The 20,095-nt window shown below is 41.8% G+C and overlaps 1 long non-coding RNA gene across 1 annotated transcript; it reads right to left on the bottom strand.

Annotated features, from left to right (window-relative positions):
- Nucleotides 1-7,748: 7,748 nt before the first annotated feature.
- On the bottom strand, nt 7,749-14,353 carry LOC115148591 (uncharacterized). Its single transcript, XR_003866698.1, has 4 exons — nt 14,083-14,353; nt 11,440-11,560; nt 11,284-11,351; nt 7,749-8,055 (listed from the first exon to the last, which is right to left on the bottom strand). It is a non-coding gene; the product is annotated as an uncharacterized LOC115148591 (long non-coding RNA).
- Between the last annotated feature and the right edge of the window lie 5,742 nt (nt 14,354-20,095).

Here is a 20,095-nt window from a genome sequence, read left to right as displayed (position 1 = left end):
AGTGAAAACATGTTTTTGTTAGCAAATTTATTGAAAATGAAATATATTAAATTCACGTAAGTATTCACACCCCTGTGTCAATACATGTTAGAATCACCTTTGGCAGTTATCACAGCTGTGAGTCGTTCTGGGTAAGTCTCTAAGAGCTTTGCACACCGGAATTGTACAGTATTTGCACATTTATTATTTAAAAATTCTTCAATCTCTGTCAAGTTGGTTGTTGATCATTGCTAGACAGCCATTTTCAAGTATTGCCATAGATTTCCAAGCCCATTTAAGTCCAAACTGTAACTAGGCCAATCAGGAATATTCAATGTCGTCTTGGTAAGCAATTCCAGTGTATATTTGGCCTTGTGTGTTAGGTTATTGTCCTACTGAAAGGTGAATTTGTCTCCTAGTGTGTTGGAAAGCAGACTGAACCTGGATTTCCTCTAGGATTTTGCCTGTGCTTGGCTCTATTCTGTTTATTTTTCCCCCACAAAAACTCCCTAGTCCTTACCAATTACAAGCATGTTACCTGTAACATGATGCAGCCACCACCATGCGTGTTACTCAGTGATCTGTTGTCGGATTTGCCCCAAACATATCTCTTTGTATTTAGGACATAAAGTTAATTTCTTTGCCACATTTTTTGAAGTTTTACTTTAGTGCTTTATTGCAAACAAAATGCATGTTTTGGAATATTTTTATTCTGTACAGGCTTCTTTCTTTTCACTCTGTCACTTAGGTTAGTATTGTGGAGTAACTACAATGTTGTTGATCCATCCACATTTTTTTTACAGTATTACTTTAGTGCCTTGTTGCAAACAGGATGCATGTTTTGGAATATTTTTTTAAATTCTGTACAGGCTTCGTTCTTTTCACTAACTAATTTAGGTTAGTATTGTGGAGTAACTATGTTGTTGATCCATCCTCAGTTTTCTGCTATCACAGCCATTAAACTCTAACTGTTTTATAGTCACCATTGGCCTCATGGTGAAATCCCTGAGTGGTTTCCTTCCTCTCTGGAAAAACCTCCCTAATCTTTGTGGTTGAATCTGTTTGAAATTCACTGCTTGACTGAGGACCCTCAGTCAATTGTATGTGTGGGGTACCGAGATGAGGTAGTCATTCAAAAATAATGTTAAACACTATTCTTGCACACACTAAGTCCATGCAACTTATGTGACTTGTTAAGCACATTTTACTCCTGAACTTATTTAGGCTTGCCATAAAGGGGTTGAGTAAACTCATTGTAAAAATGTATGAAAACATAATTCCACTTTGACATTATGTGGTATTGTGTGTAGGCCAATGACACAATCTCAATATAATATTTTTAAAATTCAGGCTGCAACACACAACAATATTTGGAAAAAGTCAAGGGGTGTGAATACTTTCTAAAGGCACTGTGCATTAACTGCATGTGTAGGAAGCGTAAAATACATAGGCTTTAGCTGTTTTTTTGTTTTACAATCCAGGAACCATGATAACAACATGTTAACGATCAGCTCAGTCCAACACATTGGATGTTAAATTGATGGTTTAGATGTAGGATAACTGAAATGCATTGGTGTTTTGTCTGCAATCATGTTGCCTTAACAAAATTGTTACCTTGTAACATATTTAGATTAACTCCATATATCACACCGGTACACAGCCATGGAAAGCCTCATGGTGAAATTACTTTGGTGTAGAGTTTGTGTATTGTCCTATAGGTTGGCACATTGCATTGATATATCCATGACTAAAACCCTACCTGCCACTGGCTTAGAAACTGAACTGTTAAATGGAAACATGGACAATGACCAATTTTTTTTTACATTGCTTTTATTGTATAGATATTATACACTGTTTACATGTAATTTATTAACTAAGCACAACTAATTATGACAAAAACCATGTTTGACATATTTTCGTTTTGACATGTTTTAGATTTCATGTGAGACTGATATCATGGGCCAAATATCTTCCATTAAGAACTCTACTTTGATGTATCACTGTGCTTTAAATATATTCAAAGGTCACACTATAAGTCTTATTTTATGTTACAAAGCCAAATGTTTCTATTCCAATGAGTCAATCATGTTTGATTGAAGAGATGCATGAATAGTCCGTTTAAAGAGCAACTGAACGTAATAAGCAACTTTTCCTTTTGAAAAGAGGCTATGTGGCGTCTGAGTCAAACATTTATTTTAGTGTCAAAATTGACTACAAAGTGTAAATAGGATCATTTGGGTCATAAAGTCAGTCTCGTACAAAACAGAGATTTGTGAGACAATATTTTCCTAATATGTCATGGAATGAAGGGTACCATAAACTCAACCCCAGGATAACTGTTATTTCAAACCTGTCCACAGCTGGCAGCGCCCAAGTAATCATTAATTTGGAGCGCAGCTGCATGCTACCTGATATAATGTCCATGTTGAATTTGGTTTGACATTAGATATCCTTATGAGGGTAGTTGGGGACCATCAGTGAATTACAGAATGTACATGGGACAATATTTGTTATGCAAATAGCTCCAAATGTCAATGACTTGACCTCAAACCAACTGTAAATTGTTGAAATTCATGTACAAATATTCACAGCAATTAATGAGACAATTATTAAAAGGTGTGCAACAAGAAATTTTGGTTCCATTTATATAGTGTAATTTATTGACGGTCCCTAACTTGCCCTACAGATGGGCTATCCAAAGTTAAACCAATTTTGCCAAGGTCTCACACCAGCTAGCTGAAGCTAATTGGCAAATTTAAGTTGACCATCTTGCTAGCTAGGCTAGGCTAATCCCAGACACAATACCTGGTTACACTGTTTCAAGTTATCTAGAAAGATGAGTGACTGTAACTGTGTACTGTTCCGACAGTGAAAGTGCACACTCTTCCCATGTTCGAACACACACTAGACACCCACATCAAAGCACACCCCCAAAACCCAAATCCTGTTTTCAGTCGCATTTCCTAATGAGGAGAATTGAAACCAAGTCTAAATTGGGACATTCAACACCTCTTAATGTTTTCCTTGATTCCTAAATGCAGTTGTCTTACCCCGACCAACATTTATGCATATGAATAGTTTAATGTACGTAAAATATAGTGCTCCTTACTGTAATTCATTCCTTTCTGCTCAATGGTAGTATCTCTTGGTGTTTTAGCAAAATAATCAATTATGAGTTTCAGAATTCCAATTTGATATTGTGTATCTTATTTTTAATTTTTTTTATGCTCTGTGTTGATGCTGAGCCCTCCACTGTCATGTCTTAAAAATCCGTCTTTAGTGTTTTTAACTGTTTTCGCTGTTGACAAAATGGTTTTGATCACCCAAGAGTGCTAGAGGAAGCGTCATTCCTTTATTCCAAAACTGCCTTATCCACTAGTCCTGCAAAATATAGCAAAAGTAATTGACAATTTACATTCCAAAAAAATGTATCAAGTACTGTAGCTTATCTTGTGCTTGTGCAGTATTAGTGCGCGTGTGTGTGTGTGGTAATAGTTAAAGTAGTATTGTCCTTGATTATGCATTATGAAAAAGCGTTTAGTTTACAGTAAGCTCAAATGCTCAAAAAATTACGGTGTCTAAGTTTGGATAAGTACAGTTTACAAAACCCATTCCACTGTTACGTGTCTTAAGTGTGAAGTTGTACGTTTAGCTGTTAAGTAGCAATATAGTGTGTGTCATTTGGTGCTTGTTTATATAATATTGTATGTTGCAAAACCTGCACTATATCCCGCATATCAAAGACCACAAGCACTATATGATTTTATTTTTCTTCTTCTGTTCGATGTCTTAACTGGAATGTAGTACATTTAGTGCCTTTTGTATTTCATCTACCAACTTGAACACCTGCTCTCGCTCTCAAATTTCTTTTTCTAATTTATTTACTTCCTTCATTGTATGTATTTTTTTTATACATATAGAAAAACATAATCCTCTGTATCTGATGTTCAAATGTTATATAAAACCATTTCCTGATTTAAATGTCTTTGTCATTGTCATTGTTTACAAAGATTGTATTTTGGGTTGTTTACCAGATGGAATGCTGCAAGTCAAACATTTGAAGTCATTCCAAACTTGCTGCGGGGTGAAGTTTACCCTAGCGTCTAGGGGAAACTGTACCCTACTCTTACCCAAACACATTTTGCATGTCAGAGGCCAGCAGCCAGGTAAGTCACAAGTGTGGCCACTGCATACATATAACCATGTGTTTTTAACATAATTGACAAATCCTAGTATTAAGATACAAGATCTTCCACTTGGCGATTTAATTGGCAGTAGGAAAAAAATGGCTTCTTGATTGCCCGTATGGAGAGTGATTAAAATATGTACATAACCTGCCTATTTGTCGCCATCATCCTTCTGTTCTGGAGAATTAAATTAGCGTTACTATCAACATCTGTTCTGATTATGTATGGAAGAGGCCTGTTGACAGCACTGTCACATTTTCACTGTTAAGCTATTACTACCAAAATTAAATCTCATGTAGCCATTAATTGGAGTTCAGAGGAACAGCAATCAGAAATTTTGTCAACCACCAGGGTCCTCAACCCAGAAGCTCTGATGGTTATCACATGTGACAAAATGTCTTACCACTGACGTTTGAGTATGATAAGAATTTGTGTGTAAGTGCTGGTGATATTATTTGTCAACTCAGTTCTCATTTCCATGGAAGAGGTCTGTTCTATTCCAGTGAAGGCCGGCACTGCTGCACTGCACGGCATTGCTATCAGACCAAATAGTGGTTTTGGATATCTATGTTTACTGTTCTGGTATTTTGGGACTGATGTATGGGAGAAAACAATCCAGGTACCATCTCACTAACTTGGAAGTTCCACAGAAAACTTCAGAGGGAGGTTACCTTAGGTTTTCTTAGAGAATTATTCTGAAATGGTGAAATGGAATATGTTCTCATGTAGATAGGAATGTCTTCTTAAGTAGAAATGTGTCGAGGCTTAAAGTGTCCATAAGCTTCCAGCCAAAACAGTTCAGAAGAGTTTGTGCATATATTATGACTACATTTTGTGCTGTTTCGGACTTCTGTGAGGCTTTTTCGGCTGTTGGGGCGCACATTTTTTCTGGAGGCAAGCCGAAGTTCGGAGCCGAAGTCTACGGCCCTTTGTCAGTGATTGGTCAACAGGGATTCTTCAATGAAGTCTTTGTTGTTATTCCACAAGAGACGACTCATTTTCATGCATGTTTTTTCATTGAGAAACACTGCACCAAACATCTTAGATGTAAAGTTGCGCGACTAAGATCTCGGCAAAAACGTTAAAATGAATGACAGATTTCTTGAGTTAGATTCATTCTGATTTTGGCTACTCAAAATTGACAAACCGTACCCTATGCTGCATTTTAATTGTTTTTTCAGCAAAGGTATTTTAAGGGAGTATGCGAGTGTACTCTTTGGCTCAGCTAGCCGACAGCCATGACTGAAGCATGCTGACACTTTTAGTGATGCGATAGTCCCCCAAGAGTATTTCTCCATTGTTCTCTATGCCCTGTCAGATTGTCCCGTTTGAATATCTGTTATGTCTATTACTAACCACGTTTCCATCCACAGTTATGTGAGTAAAGTCATACCATATACAAAAAAAAACACCTATGAGGGAAACAGGAAGTTTCGGTACATTTTATAAATGCAAACAGATAATTTGTTTGTTCGACATGGTGGGATCTTTTTATGTCGGTAAAATGAATTAAGCGAGAAAGGGCAGTGGAAACATCTTTATACTGAAATATTGATATAATAACCATCATATTGAAGTAAACTTGGAGTAAAGCGATAATATGGTGTGTGGTCCGCCCACAACGACTTGGGAAACCAACCACTGGGCACACACTGACTGAATCAACGTTGTTTCCATGTCATCTAGGTCGGCAGGTAGCCTAGAAGTTAAGAGCATTGGGACAATAGCTGAAATCTGTCAATGTGCCCTTGAGCAATTGCTCATGTAAGTCGCTCTAGACAAGAGCATCTGCAAAATGACAAAAATATATTTTTTCACATGAAATTACGTTGAAGAACCAATGTTGAATTGACATCTGTGCTCAGTAGGATGCAGTTTATTAGGCTACAGATTAAATAGATTATGAACTTTACAGGGTGGTAAAAGTGCAGCATGATGAGCTTGATGCTGCCTTTGATAAATATCAAAGGACTTATTCTGCTGACATGATGATCGATGCTTGACTGCCATTTGACAAACAAATATTCTTTGTGGTGTGAATTTCGATTTGTGCTCGAGCAAGATTAAACTTAATTATGAGAAGAAACACTTGAGTCGAGAGAACTGTGGTCAAGCAAGCAGAGGATGGGAGCCGTGAGCACAAATGTATCTTTCTCCCTCACACCAATTTTCCAGTTTGCTATCCAAAATCCATTTTGCTCTCGCAACTGCTTACTATAATTTTATAACGGGGAAATTCTAGCCAATGAACATAGCCGTCTACTGAAACACAATTAGTCAGGTTTTTGGACCAATCACGGCTCGACTGCTCTCTAACCGGATTTTTGACCATAGAGATGAAAGGGGATGGTGAAAGGTGAACGATGGCTGACAAAAATAGAGGTAAGTTGGCTATCTTATCGGGAGAAGTTGCAATGGCGGAAGCAGAAGTGTTGTTTGAAGATGAAAGCGTGTCGAGTAGTTTGTGAGAAAGATGAAGTCCAAGAACAGTGAAGTCCAAGAATGGAGCAAAAAGGGCTAACATTTTTGTGGAAAATAAGTCTGATGAATCGTTGCTTGTTGGAGGATGTTTGGATAAGGATGTTCATTTGGGAAACCCTTTTGAAGTCACAAGGATAGTGAGGAAGGTGTTGGGAAAAGTGGACACAGTCAAAGTAACCAGGAGTGGTATGGTGTTGATATTGTGTGTATCCCAAGAGCAAAAGGAGCATGCATTGTGGCTCGCAAAAGTATCAATGCAGGAAGTGGACAACTTTGATTTTTGGAGCAGGGCACCGGTAAAAGGTGTCATCTCTGGCATCCTGTTGGACATTGAAAAATCTATATTTTAAGCAAGAAATTCCAGGAGTAGTTAATGCTCGTCACTTGACCCGAATGGGGAAAGGGAGAAAAGTTTCTGTATTATTGATGTTTGAGGAAGAGTATATATCACCTTATGCAAAGCTGGGATATGAGACAAGAAGAGCGTTTGTGCAAAACCCAATGCAAGAAGTGTAAAAAGTCTGGCCACATGTCAAGTGTTTGCAGACAGAAGGAATATGTTATTGAAGAGTCTGAATGTAAAATGTTGCAACTGTGGTGGGGATTATATTTACGAATTCCCTGCGTACCCGGTTAGGGTGAGAGAGTCCACAGCCTGTCGTTTCAAATGGGAACAAATGAGTCATAGTGGGCAGAACAAGCAAGGAGGGGGACAGAGCCAAGCACGAGTGTTACGTACGCTTCTTGGAGAGGGAACGCAACACCCTGCTACAACAGCTCCCCGCAGAGTGAAAGAGGTATGGGATTGTAAGTGCGAGTTAGGATAACAAAGGGCAGAGAATTTATTCCTTCACACGGTCAATTTTGGGAAAAGGGGCTGAACGGAACCAAAGCAAAATGTCAAAGCCCCCTCTCCTACCTTACCTGCCTACCCACTACTTACCTAACAGCACCATTTGGTGCGCTAACCAAAATACAGGGGGTGGTCCGCCCAGGTTTTGCCTAGTGTGCATAAACAGTAAATACTACAGGTTATGCATGCCCGCAGGCTTCTTACCTAAGCACTCCCTAGGTGCCTTCCCCTTCCCCCCTGGGAATAAATGACAGAATAATCCAAACGTAAGTAAACAATTTCAAGAATCAAAAACACTGCATCCTATTGACACACACAGGACATACTAATAAGCTCTCTCTTAGCAACAACCAACACAAAATATAACTATCAGCTCTCGTGCAGCAACAACCAACACAGGGCATATCAATCAGTTCTCTCCAAACAAAGGAACACTTGCTTTTCTAGCTTCAGAAGGACACTGTAATAGGATACAGCTGTATCCTCTGACGTGAGGGCGGGGTCAGCTCCAATCATCGACCAATCAGATGCTTGGGGGAATTTCAGGAAGCCATCCTGAAACACACACATACAAACAAAACCACAACACAGAAACTGGGGAATGTAACAACGAGCTAGCGAGATCCTATTAGTGAGTTTTATCATACATTTGCATATTCCATTAGGGAACGACTACTCTGTGAAGTGCGTATGTGCAATAACTCAATTTGCCTTTACACTCCTAATCAATGGAGTAAAGTCTAGAAAACTTAGTCCACACTGTTTGTAACAGATTATAGTTTTGAGAACAGAAAACTGTATTGAGATCAATGGTTTCATCATTGACAAAATGATCAGAATGTCGGGCCAAAATCCATCTTGTTCCATCTTCTCCCACTGCTGGCCATTGGGTTTCCTCTCACTACCATATTTGTTACTTTTATGTCGTGCGTCACTACTTCACAGGAAAGGCATTTGAACGTGAATTTTAAAATAAAATCTAAATTATTTTTGGGGGCAGAAATGACTTTTGGAACATGTGAACATTCGTGTGCCTTAATCACAAACTTGTATGCCATCTGTAAACTTGAATAAATATGTTCACTTACCAGCCTAGATGGTTTAGCCACAGAAAAATTCAGGAATCTTCCCGCTTGCTATGATTGGCTGAGATAATGGATGGGCTGGACATGAGTTTGGTCTGCCATGTACCACGCTTCTGTCTATAACATAAACTGGGTCAGTATGTGTAGGTAATTATTTCTAATGCAGCTTTTTTGAAAGATATCACGTAGTAGAACTGCAAAAGTGATGCTCTCCATTTTCTAGAGGACTGAGTTTTGAAATCAGTGGAATGCCCAGTGGAATTAGAGTACGATAGCTAAGGAGCTGGAGAAAATTCTGCCATTTGATTGGAAATATGCAGAGGGAGTTGAAAAGAGAACACACAGAAGGCTGTTGTATAATACACCTGTCTCTGGATTACATCTTCAAATTAAGGGCAACCATGGCATCCGTGACAGAGAGGAAGAAGCATCCATCTGTCACGCCCTGATCTGTTTCACTTGTCCTTGGTATTGTCTCCACCCCCCTCCAGGTGTCACCCATCTTCCCCATTCTCCCCTGTGTATTTCTACCTGTATTTTCTGTCTGTCTGTTGCCAGTTTGTATTGTTTGTCAAGTTTACCAGCGTTTGTCCTTTCAGCTCCTGCCTTTTCCCAGACTCTTTCTTTATTGTCCTCCTGGTTTTTGCCTCTGACCCTGTAACCGCCCGACCACTCTGCCCGTCCCTGAGCCTACCTCCTATCCTGTACCTTTGCTCCACTTCTGGATTACTGAACTCTGCCTGACCCTGAGCCTGCCTGCCTGCCGTCCTGTACCTTTGCTCCTACTCTGGATTATCGACCCCTGCCTGCCTTGACCTATCGTTACATTAAACATTGTTACTTCACACAGTCTGCACTTGGGTCTTACATTGATAATTTTTCAGCATTAGTGGGTTCGATTACAGGCTCAAAATGGCCAGAAACAAAATGAGCCTGTAATCAAACCCACAAATTCTGATGCTCCAGATACTCAACTAGTCTAAAGAAGGCCAGTTTTATTGCTTCTTTAATCAGAACAACAATTTTCAGCTGTGCTAACATAATTGCAAAAGTGTTTTCTAATGATCAGTTAGCCTTTTAAAATGATAAACTTGGATTAGCTAACACCACGTGCAATTGGAACACAGGAGTGATGGTTGCTGATAATGGGCCTCTGTACGCCTATGTAGATATTCCATTAAAAATCAGCCATTTCCAGCTACAATCGTCATTTACAACATTTACAACATTACAACAATGTCTACACTGTATTTCTGTTCAATTTGATGTAATTCCAATGGACAAAAAATGTGATTTTCTAAGTGACCCCAAACTTTTGAACAGTAGTGTATATTTTATATTTGAGATTCTTCAAATAGCCACCATTTGCCTGGATGACAGCTTTGCACACTATTGGCATTCTCTCAACCTGCTTCATGAGGTAGTCACCTGGAATGCATTTCAATTAATAGGTGTGCTTTCTTAAAAGTTATTTTGTGGAATTTCTTTCCTTCTTAATGCGTTAGAGCTAATCAGGTGTGTTGTGACAAGGTAGTGGTGGTATACAGAAGATAGCCCTATTTGGTAAAAGACCAAGTTCCTATTATGGCAAGAAAAGCTCAAATAAGCAAAGAGAAACAACAGTCCATCATTACTTTAAGACATGAAGGTCAGTCAATATGGAACATTTCAAGAACTTTGAAGGTTTCTTCAAGTGCAGTCGCAAAAACCATCAAGTGCTATGATGAAACTGGCTCTCATGAGGACCATCACAGGAATGGAAGACCCGGAGTTACCTCTGCTGCAGAAGTTCATTAGAGTTTCCAGCCTCAGAAATTGCAGCCCAAATAAACGCTTCACAGAGTTCAAGTAACAGACACATCTCAACATCAACTTTTCAGAGGAGACGGTGTGAATCAGGTCTTCATGGTCGAATTGCTGCAAAGAAACCACTACTCAAGGACACCAATAAGAAGAAGACACTTGCTTGGGCCAAGAAACACGAGCAATGGACATTAGACCGGTGGAATATGTCCTTTGGTCTGGAGTCCAAATTTGAGATTTTTGTTTCCAACAGCCGGGTCTTTGTGAGATGCGGTGTGGCTGAACAAATGATATCCGCCTGTGTGGTTCCCACCGTAAAGCATGGAGGAGGAGGTGTTATGGTGTGGGGGTGCTTTGCTGTTGACACTGTCTGTAAATTATTTAGATTTCAAGGCACACTTAATCAGCATGGCTACCACAGCATTCTGCAGCAATACGCCATCCCATCTGGTTTTGGCTTAGTGGGACTATCATTTGTTTTTCAACAGGACAATGACCCAAACACACCTCCAGGCTGTGTACGGGCTATTTTACCAAGAAGGAGAGTGATTGAGTGCTGCATCAGATGACCTGGCCTCTACAATCACCCGACCTCAACCCAATTGAAATGGTTTGGGATGAGTTGGGCCGCAGAGTGAAGGAAAAGCAACCAACAAGTGCTCAGCATATGTGGGAAATCCTTCAAGACTGTTGGAAAAGCATTCCAGGTGAAGCTGGTTGAGAGAATGCCAAGAGTTTGCAAAGCTGTCATCAATAAACATGATTCAAACATGTGAAACATTTATTCGAAAGCATTAAATTGTCCACCAGAAATAGTCACTAAAGCGGATGTGATTGAATAGAGCCCCAAGTGAGGGAGAGTGTGCATGTGTGTATACATGCATGTGATAATTACCTGTATCACCTGCCATGGCCGGTGTAGGAGATGCAAGGGCAGAGGTTGAGCTAATAGGGGTGTCAGATCTAAAAGAGAGAGGAACAATTTTCTTAAGTTAAAATAATTATACAACAAAACAGATTGAGTGTGTATACGTGTGTGTGTGATAATTACCTGGACCACATCACACTGCTTCAGGTCTACAAGCCCCTGAAAGTTCCAGCGTGCCACTCCAGGCCTGGAACAGCTTGGTGGAAAGATGTTTACCTGTCACCCACCAAGCAGGTTGGCAGATCTGAAAAATAGGCACAATATAATTTTTATGACAAAGCCATGGCTCTATGTACTACAAGCCCAGTAGTACATAGAGCCATGACTACTTGGAACTCTTTGTCCACATCAAGTAACTTATGCAAGCAGTAAAATTAGATTTCAAAAACAGTTAAAAATACACCTTACGGAACAGTGGGACTGTGAAGAGACACATGCATACACATGATAACATACACACTGTACACACACGTATATATGGATTTTGTGTTGTAGATATGTGGAGTAGAGTAGTGGTCTGAGGGCACACACTTAATGTGTTGTGAATGTATTGTAATGTTTTTAAAATTGTATAACTGCCTTAATTTTACTGGACCCAAATAAGAGTAGTTGATGCCTTGGAAGCATCTAATGGGGATCTATAATAAATACAATACAACAAATGAATTACGTTTGTGTGTGTATCTGGGAACCCACACAGCAGACTTCATTTTCCCAACTGCTCATTGTACTTGCCCTTGCAATTGATATGTGTGTGTGTGTGTGTTCTGTGTTATTATGACTTAGAAGTGTCAACCTGACCACATCCTTGTTGTAGGACATTCAGTGATTAGCTTTGGAAAACATTACTATCAACAGTGTACAGTAAAAAATATATCAAATATTAAGATCTGGATTGACATGTTGGCTAAATCATGTGAAGTTGCAAACCTCTCGGGCTTAGTCTACACTCAAGTTAAATAAAGGATGCAGGACGTGAGCTCTAGGACTATGCCTCAGGACTACCTGGCCTGACGACTCCTGGCTTTCCCTGTCTCTAATCCACCTGGTCGTGCTGCTGATCCAGTCTCTGCTGTTTCTGTCTGCAGCTATGGAACCCTGACCTGCTCAAGGCTCACCGGAGGTACTACCTTGTCCCAGACCTGCTGTTTGATCCTGTCTCTCTCTACCGGACCTACTGTCTCAACCTCTAAATGCTCAACTATGAAGAGCCAACTGGCATTTACTCCTGAGGTGCTGAACTATTGCACCCTCTATAACCACTGTGATTATTATTTGACACTGCTGGTCATCTATGAACGTTTAAACGTCTTGAAGAACAATCTGGCTTAAATGGCTGTACTCTTTTATAATTTCCACCAGCACAGCCAGAAGAGGACTGGCCACCCCTCAGAGGCTGGTTCCTCTCTAGGTTTCTTCCTAGGTTCTTGCCTTTTTAGGGAATTTTTCCTAGCCACTGTGCTTCTACGTCTGCATTGCTTGCTCTTTGGGGGTTTAGGCTGTGTATCTGTATAATCACTTTGTGACAACTGCTGATGTAAAAGGGGCTTTAGAAAATACATTTGATAGATTACTTGTATATGCTTCTATTCATGTCAGTAACTCTAAATCTAAATATGACATTGAGTTGTCTTCCATTTCCTCAATAGGAAGTTGTACCTTAAGCCAACACTTTTTCCTGATCTTTCCTGCTGGGGACAGTTGGCTTCAGGTTTGGGAATGGAGGGCCAAGAGAATTGGAATATTAACAATAATTAGTGTCCACATTTATGAATGGATGAAATTTGGGTTAGCTGTGTATCTCATCTAATTGAGAATTGCTGTTGATATACTGTATGTCTATTTTCTTTTGAAAATCTGACACCAAACCACACAATTCTATTTAGTGAGAGTGCATTCAACCATTAGCTTATTTTACCAATTCAAAAATAACATCATTTTGTCAAGGGAGACCTGGAAAAGAGGACAGAGCTCTCAAGTAAAAGGCATATCCATAGCAACAGCTATGGTATGGATAGACAATGTGACACCACTACAGCTGCATGAATGTGTGATCTTTCTATATTAGCTAATTTAACAATTTCCAGACCCAACGAATAACAAAACAGTAGGAAGGCTATTGTTGCTGTATTGCAGCCTCCTGTACCCCACCCCATCAACCAACTACTAGCTAGTCACAAGGCTACGTTGTTATCATTTAGTAATGTTGTTTTGTAGCCTACTGCACCGCAAATCAACCAACTTGCCAACTAGTAGTGACAAGGCTATATTGTTGTCATTCAGTAATACTGTAACGGTACTGTAGCCTACTGTACATCACACTATTATCCACCTAGCTAGCTAGCCCCAAAGAATCAACCAATGACAACAGGCTTTTTAACAAAATATCGATCTAGCAAGCTACTGTTGACTAACCCTATTCCGTACAAATATGCGCAACCGCAGCATTCAAACAAGGCTGCAATGAAATTGAATGGGACTGTTGCGACTGTATTGGCATCAAAATCTGGGGTATGAACTACATTTCTAATCAAGATTTGATTGACATGGTAATAGCCTGATGGTACTGGAGAAAAGTTTAAAAAACAGACCCCTCTGACGCTGTACGTTAACGACGTAACGTACAGCACGCATAATGCATCGCATCACTGCAAGCCGACATGACTCTCAAAAGCCACGACAGCCGCTGTTCGCTTCTGAAGATAACTTTAGTATGTAAAACAACTTTACAGATGATTGCAAAGTTTGAAAGCAAAGTTGACTTACCAGTTTTCTGCTCTCGGGAACTAGAGTAAGGCATCCAGATAAGAAGTTAGCTAGCGCTGTTAGCATTAGCTAGCTAGCATCGCCAGCATGTTAGCTATCAAAGTATCCAGCAACAATGTTGAGGTCAAAAATGAAAGAAACTATGTTAAGCCATGCTGACTTCGTAAGATAAGTCTAATCGGACTGAAATAATTTGCCTAGAGAGACCTGAAAATAGCTGTGCAGTGACGCTCCCCATCCAACCTTACAGAGCTTGATAGGACCTGCAGAGAAGAATGGGAGAAACTCCCCAAATACAGGTGTGCCAAGCTTGTAGTGTCATATCAAAGACTTGAGGCTGTAATCACTACCAAAGGTGCTTCAACAAAGTACAGAGTAAAAGGTCTGAATACTTTTGCAAAAAAAAAAATATATATATATTTTTGCTTTGTCATTATGGGTTATTGTGTGTAGATTGATGAGAGAAAAAACTATTTTACCCATTTTAGAATAAGGCTGTAATGTAACAAAATGTGGAAAAAGTCAAGGAGTCTGAATACTTTCCTAATGCACTGTACATGTCAATCTCTCCTGACTCAAAGTAGAGGAGAGAGTGACTGCATCACTACTTGTCATTGTGAGAGGTATTGATGTGTTGATGGCACCAAAATGTTTGTTCAAACAGCCAACACACAGTTCAGACACCACTACATAACCAACACGATATGCCACCAGGGGTCTCTTCTCAATTATGCATTATGATCCTGGAAAGGTGAAAGCAGTGGTGGATTGGCCTCAACCAATGTCCAGGGTGCAGTTGCAACGGTTTCATGGGTTTGCAAACTTCTACCGCCGTTTCATTAGGGATTACAGCACCCTGGCGGCCCCCCTCTCGGCACTCACCTCCCCCGTTCAAATGGTCTCCAGCTGTCGACAAAGCCTTTGTGGACCTGAAGCATCGGTTCACAACAGCACCCATCCTCATCCATCCCGACCCCTTGCATCAATTTGTGGCAGAAGTGGATGCTTCAGATGTTGGAGTGGGGGCCATCCTGTCCCAGCGATCTGCCCAGGACCAGAAGCTTCATCCCTGTGCCTTCCTGTCCCATCGTCTCAATCCTGCTGAGAGGAACTACGATGTTGGCAACCCAAGAACTCCTGGCGGTGAAGATGGCGTTGGAGGAATGGAGGCACTGTTTGGAAGGAGCAGAACAGCCATTCCTGGTCTGGACCGAACATAAAACTTGGAATATCTCTGTTCATCCAAACACTTCAACTCAAGGCAGGCCCGGTGGGCCCTCCTGTTAACCAGATTCAACTTTACCATTTCCTACCGTCCTGGGTCTAAAAATGTGAAGCCTGATGCTCTCTCCCACCTATACAATTCGTCTGCCACACCCGCGACTTCTGAAACCACCAACCAAGAAGTCTGAACTGTCAGAGCCCCATATAGGGAACCAGAACCTGCTGAATCTTGGCTATGTGCATTGACAGGCTAACACTGCAGCCCAAGTCCATAGACCCCACGGTTCCAAGAACAATACTTACCTTGCAAGCCTAAAATGTCAGAACTCATACAAGGAACCGCAAGTCAAAAACAAAAGAACACCTGCTGTAACTTGGTAAAGCGCACACGTGCGCTGCATAGAGTTGACCAGAGTCAAACCCACAGGAAACCTACAGTAACCTGGGCACTGTGTAATTGCGTGCTTCCACAGCAGCCCAAGGCTCAAACCCACAGAAAACTGTGGTAACCCTGATAATGCAAACTTTACAAGCTGCCTCATTCAGAGACTTGTCCCAAAGCCACTCCTGCGTTGTCTTGGCTGTGTGCTTAGGGTCATTGTCCTGTTGGAAGGTGAACCTTCGCCCCAGTCTGAGGTCCTGAGCGCTACGGAGCAGGTTTTCATCAAGGATCTTTCTGTACTTTGCTCCGTTCATCTTTGCCTCGATCCTGACTAGTCTTCCAGTCCCTGCCGCTGAAAAACACCCCCACAGCATAATGCTGCCACCACCATGCTTCACCGTAGGGATGGTGCCAGGTTTCCTCCAGACGTGACACTTGGCATTCAGGCCAAAGAGTTCAATCTTGGTTTTATCAGACCAGATATTCTTGTTTCTCATGGTCTGCGGGTCTTTAGGTGACTTTTGGCAAACTCCAAGCGGGCTGTCACGTGCCTTTTATTGATGAGTGGCTTCTGTTTGGTCACTCTACCTTAAATGCCTGATTGGTGGAGTGCTGCAGAGAAGGTTGTCCCTCAAAGTTTCTCCCATCTCCACAGATGAATTCTAGAGCTCTGTCAAAGTGACCATCGGGTTCTTGGTCACCTCCCTGTCCAAGGCCCTTCTCCCCCGATTGCTCAGTTTGGAGGCCAGCTCTAGGAAGAGTCTTGGTGGTTCCAAACTGTCAACTGTGGGACCATATATAGACAGGTGTGTGCCTTTCCAAATCATGTCCAATTGAATTTACCACAGGTGGACTCCAATCAAGTTGTAGAAACATCTGAAGGATAATCAATGAAAACAGGATGCACCTGAGCTCAATTTCAGGTCTTATAGCAAAGAATCTGAATAATTATGTAAATGATGAAACGTGAAACGTCCCTTGAGCTCCATGAATGCCCTTTCAGGCTCGGGGGTCCAGCAAAAATGGGTCTGGGACTTCGGGTTAGGACTGTGAGAGGTGCTGCCACCGCACCAAAGTTGCGTGTAAAACACCTGTAAAAATTGCCAAACCCGAGGAACCACTGGACCTGCTTGAGTTGGTAGGACGGGGTCAGTCGGCGACCGCCTCAATCTTTACGGGGTCCACTTGGATGCCTGCGGTAAACCTGGCATATGTGGAACTCACACTTCTCTATCTTGACATAAAGTTGACTCTGCAGGAGGCGCCTCAGGACTTGGCGGACATGCAGTATGTGTTCCGGAAGGATCTTGGAGAAGATCAAGATGTCGTAGAGGTAAACAAAGACGAACCGATTCAACATATCCCTCAGGGTGTCATTGACGAATGCTTGAAAGAAGGCCGATGAGGTCGATAATCCGAAGGTCATGACTAAATACTCATAATGGCCACTAGAAGTGTAAAAGTGTCTTCCATCTCATCTCCCTCCCTGATTCTAACCAGATTGTAATCGTTGCAGAGGTCCAGTTTGGTGAAGAATTGGGCCCCTTGGACCAACTACAATGTGGAGGACATCAGGGGTAGGGGGTAACAATTCTTGATTGTAATCTAGTTCAGCCCTCTGTAATCGATGCAGGGACACAGACCTCCACCCTTCTTACCTATGAAGAAGAAGCCTGCACCAGCAGGGGATGTAGAGGGGCGAATGAAACCTGCCTCCAGCGACTTCCAGATGTAATTGTCCATGACTGCTGCTTCAGGGGTCGAGAGGGAGTACAGACAACACCGGAGAGGTGTTGACTGTGCCATTGAACTCCAGTTAGGAGTTCAATGGCACAGTCGTAAGGACGATGATGGGGAAGGGTAGCGGCCTGTCTCTTACTAAAGGTTTCCCGGAGGTCGAAGTATTCGGGAGAGAGAGCGGAAAAGTCTTGGTCTTCAAGGGATGCAGGAAGACATGGCAAGGCTCTTGGTGGGGGTCTTAGACATTTAGTCTGGCAGTCCTTACCCCAGTGTAGTAGGTGTCCCGTGGACCAGAAAACTAGTGGGTTATGTAGCGCTAGGCAGGGGTACACTAGGAGAAGGGGGTTCTTGGGAGCAGTGATCAACAGAAAATGCTGGAGTGGTGTCAAAAGGGCGTTGTCTCACCTGTTCCCGGATGCGGTTGTCAATCCTGATTGCCAGCATTATCAAGGACTCGTGGTCCTGTCCCAGTTCCCGAGTGGCCAGTTCATCTTTGATGGAGTTAGACAGACCCTGGTGGAAAGCGGTAATTAGTGCCTCCGTATTCCACCCACTCTCGGCGACGAGGGTGTGGAACTCAATGGCGAAGTCAGCCACTGGTCTGGCCCCTCGGCGGAGGTAGAACAGTCGGCTGGCCACTTCTCATCTACCGACTGGATGGTTGAAGACTCGTCACAGCTCGACAGTGAAGGCTACTATAGATCTGCAAGATGGCGGCTGCTGTTCCCACACCACCGTTGCCCACGCCAGGGCCTTGCCCGAGAGTAGAGGGATGATGTAGGCAATCTGGTGCCAGGAGGAACCATGACAGTGGTTGGAGTTTTTTATGTTGAATTTGGCAAAAAGTCCTGCATGTCACATCCTACATATTCCTTTATATTCCTTTGGAAGTCGGGTAGGATGATTATTTGGCCGATATTTACTGTGGGTAGTTGGCTGTGATTACGGTCTGGGGCAGGCCCAGCAGGAGATAAATAATATATGCCATTTAGCAGACGCTTTTATCCAAAGCGACTTATAGTCATGCGTGCAGACATTTTCGTATGGGTGGTCCCAGGAATCAAACCCTCTAGCCTGGAGTTTCAAGTGCCGTGCTCTACCAACTAAGCTATGGTTGAGGAGGATGAGGAGCATGACAGAACCTGTGAGGGTGACCTCAGGTTACCTAGAGCTTACTTTGAGTGTAGGTCATAGACTACGGCTATGAAGTGTTGCTTATGAGGGACAGCTCCACACACATATACATTTGATGATGATCCCTGGGCTTTGATGGAAAGTAAAGGGGTTGCAGAGGTGGTGGAACTGATCAAATATGGTGCACAAAGACCACTATCTCAAAGTCAATCGCCAGCCAAGCGATCACATACTGCATATTGTTTTTTACGTTTGGCAATCCTAATGGTTCTCTTGTTTGCCATAGATGGCATTATGTCCTTATTGGGATGTTAGCATTACTGAACAGTTTTCCAGACCAATTTCAGAGTCACCACAGCATGAGAGCTCATTCTTCACATGCGAGTCCAGTTCATGTGTCACATAGGCTGGCCAGACATAGGTGGTATCAAAATAGGTAAATATGAGGACAATGCACACCAGCACTTTCCAGAAGGCATTTTGGCTGTTGAATGGCCTCCTGACATGTGGCAGTTCAATTCCATGGTGTCTCTGTCTTTATTAACTGTCAGAGGGTGGATTGATGGTGGAGTGGGCCTATTGAGGACAGTTCTGGGAGATTCAGGATGGCATTGACATTGGAGGTATGTTGGTTCAATGTGGTGAACTCCTGCCTTATGAGCTTGTCATTATGTGTGATTGCATCCTCCCTAGACACCATAATGTCACCAAGTCAACATGTACGGCAACTCCAGGGCAGACTGGGAGATTTAGGATGGCATTAATATTGGAGAGGTGCAATTCCTATGACATGTGAAGGCCCACTAACTTGATGGCATTTCTTGTCAATGAGTGTCAGGTTGTGTTGTAGTGAACACCTTATTGTAGTGAACACCTACCTGCTTTATGCGCTTGTCATCATGTGTGGTTGCATCCATCTCATACACCATAGCCTCATTTATACCTTAATGTGAGTTGCGTGATCTGATCTACGATCTATCTATCCAGTCACCATCTGATCAAGGTTTGTCGCATCTACACATTGTATTAAAATGTCTCTCATCTGTCCACTGTGTATGCATTTTGACAAGATTTTCTGGTGCCTCACAGTATGCAAATTATTTGACATATATTCTTTTAAAATAATATTTATTTATTTATTGTAAGACAGTTACTGATGCCATATGTCACTGGTGCTATCTGTCAATGATTTTAGAGGCCGGTATAATAATGTTTAAAATGGTTTGACCATCTAGATCTGTTTACACTTGATTGACATCCAGAAACAATGTGTGCCTGGCTACCTCCGGAGGCCAGCTGAGCCACTGGCTTAATCCTATTCTTTAAGTTTTATTTTTGCTTTGGTTGGAGACGTGAATCCCAACATATAATTTGTTAACTTGTCGACAAGTTAATAAGCTATTTACTGTATTGCGAAAGGAGATGTATATTTTGTGTCAGTGACTGAGTCTGGCGTTAATTCCAGTTTGTATACAAATGAACAATTGATATGTTGGATTCACGTCTCCATCTCAATTAAACATCGTAAGTTTG

Source organism: Salmo trutta, chromosome 15 (assembly GCF_901001165.1).
Source record: "Salmo trutta chromosome 15, fSalTru1.1, whole genome shotgun sequence".
In the NCBI taxonomy this organism is placed as follows: Eukaryota; Metazoa; Chordata; class Actinopteri; order Salmoniformes; family Salmonidae; genus Salmo; species Salmo trutta.
The sequence above is the reverse complement of the archived record's forward strand: the minus strand, read 5'-3'. Positions and strand labels throughout refer to the sequence as shown.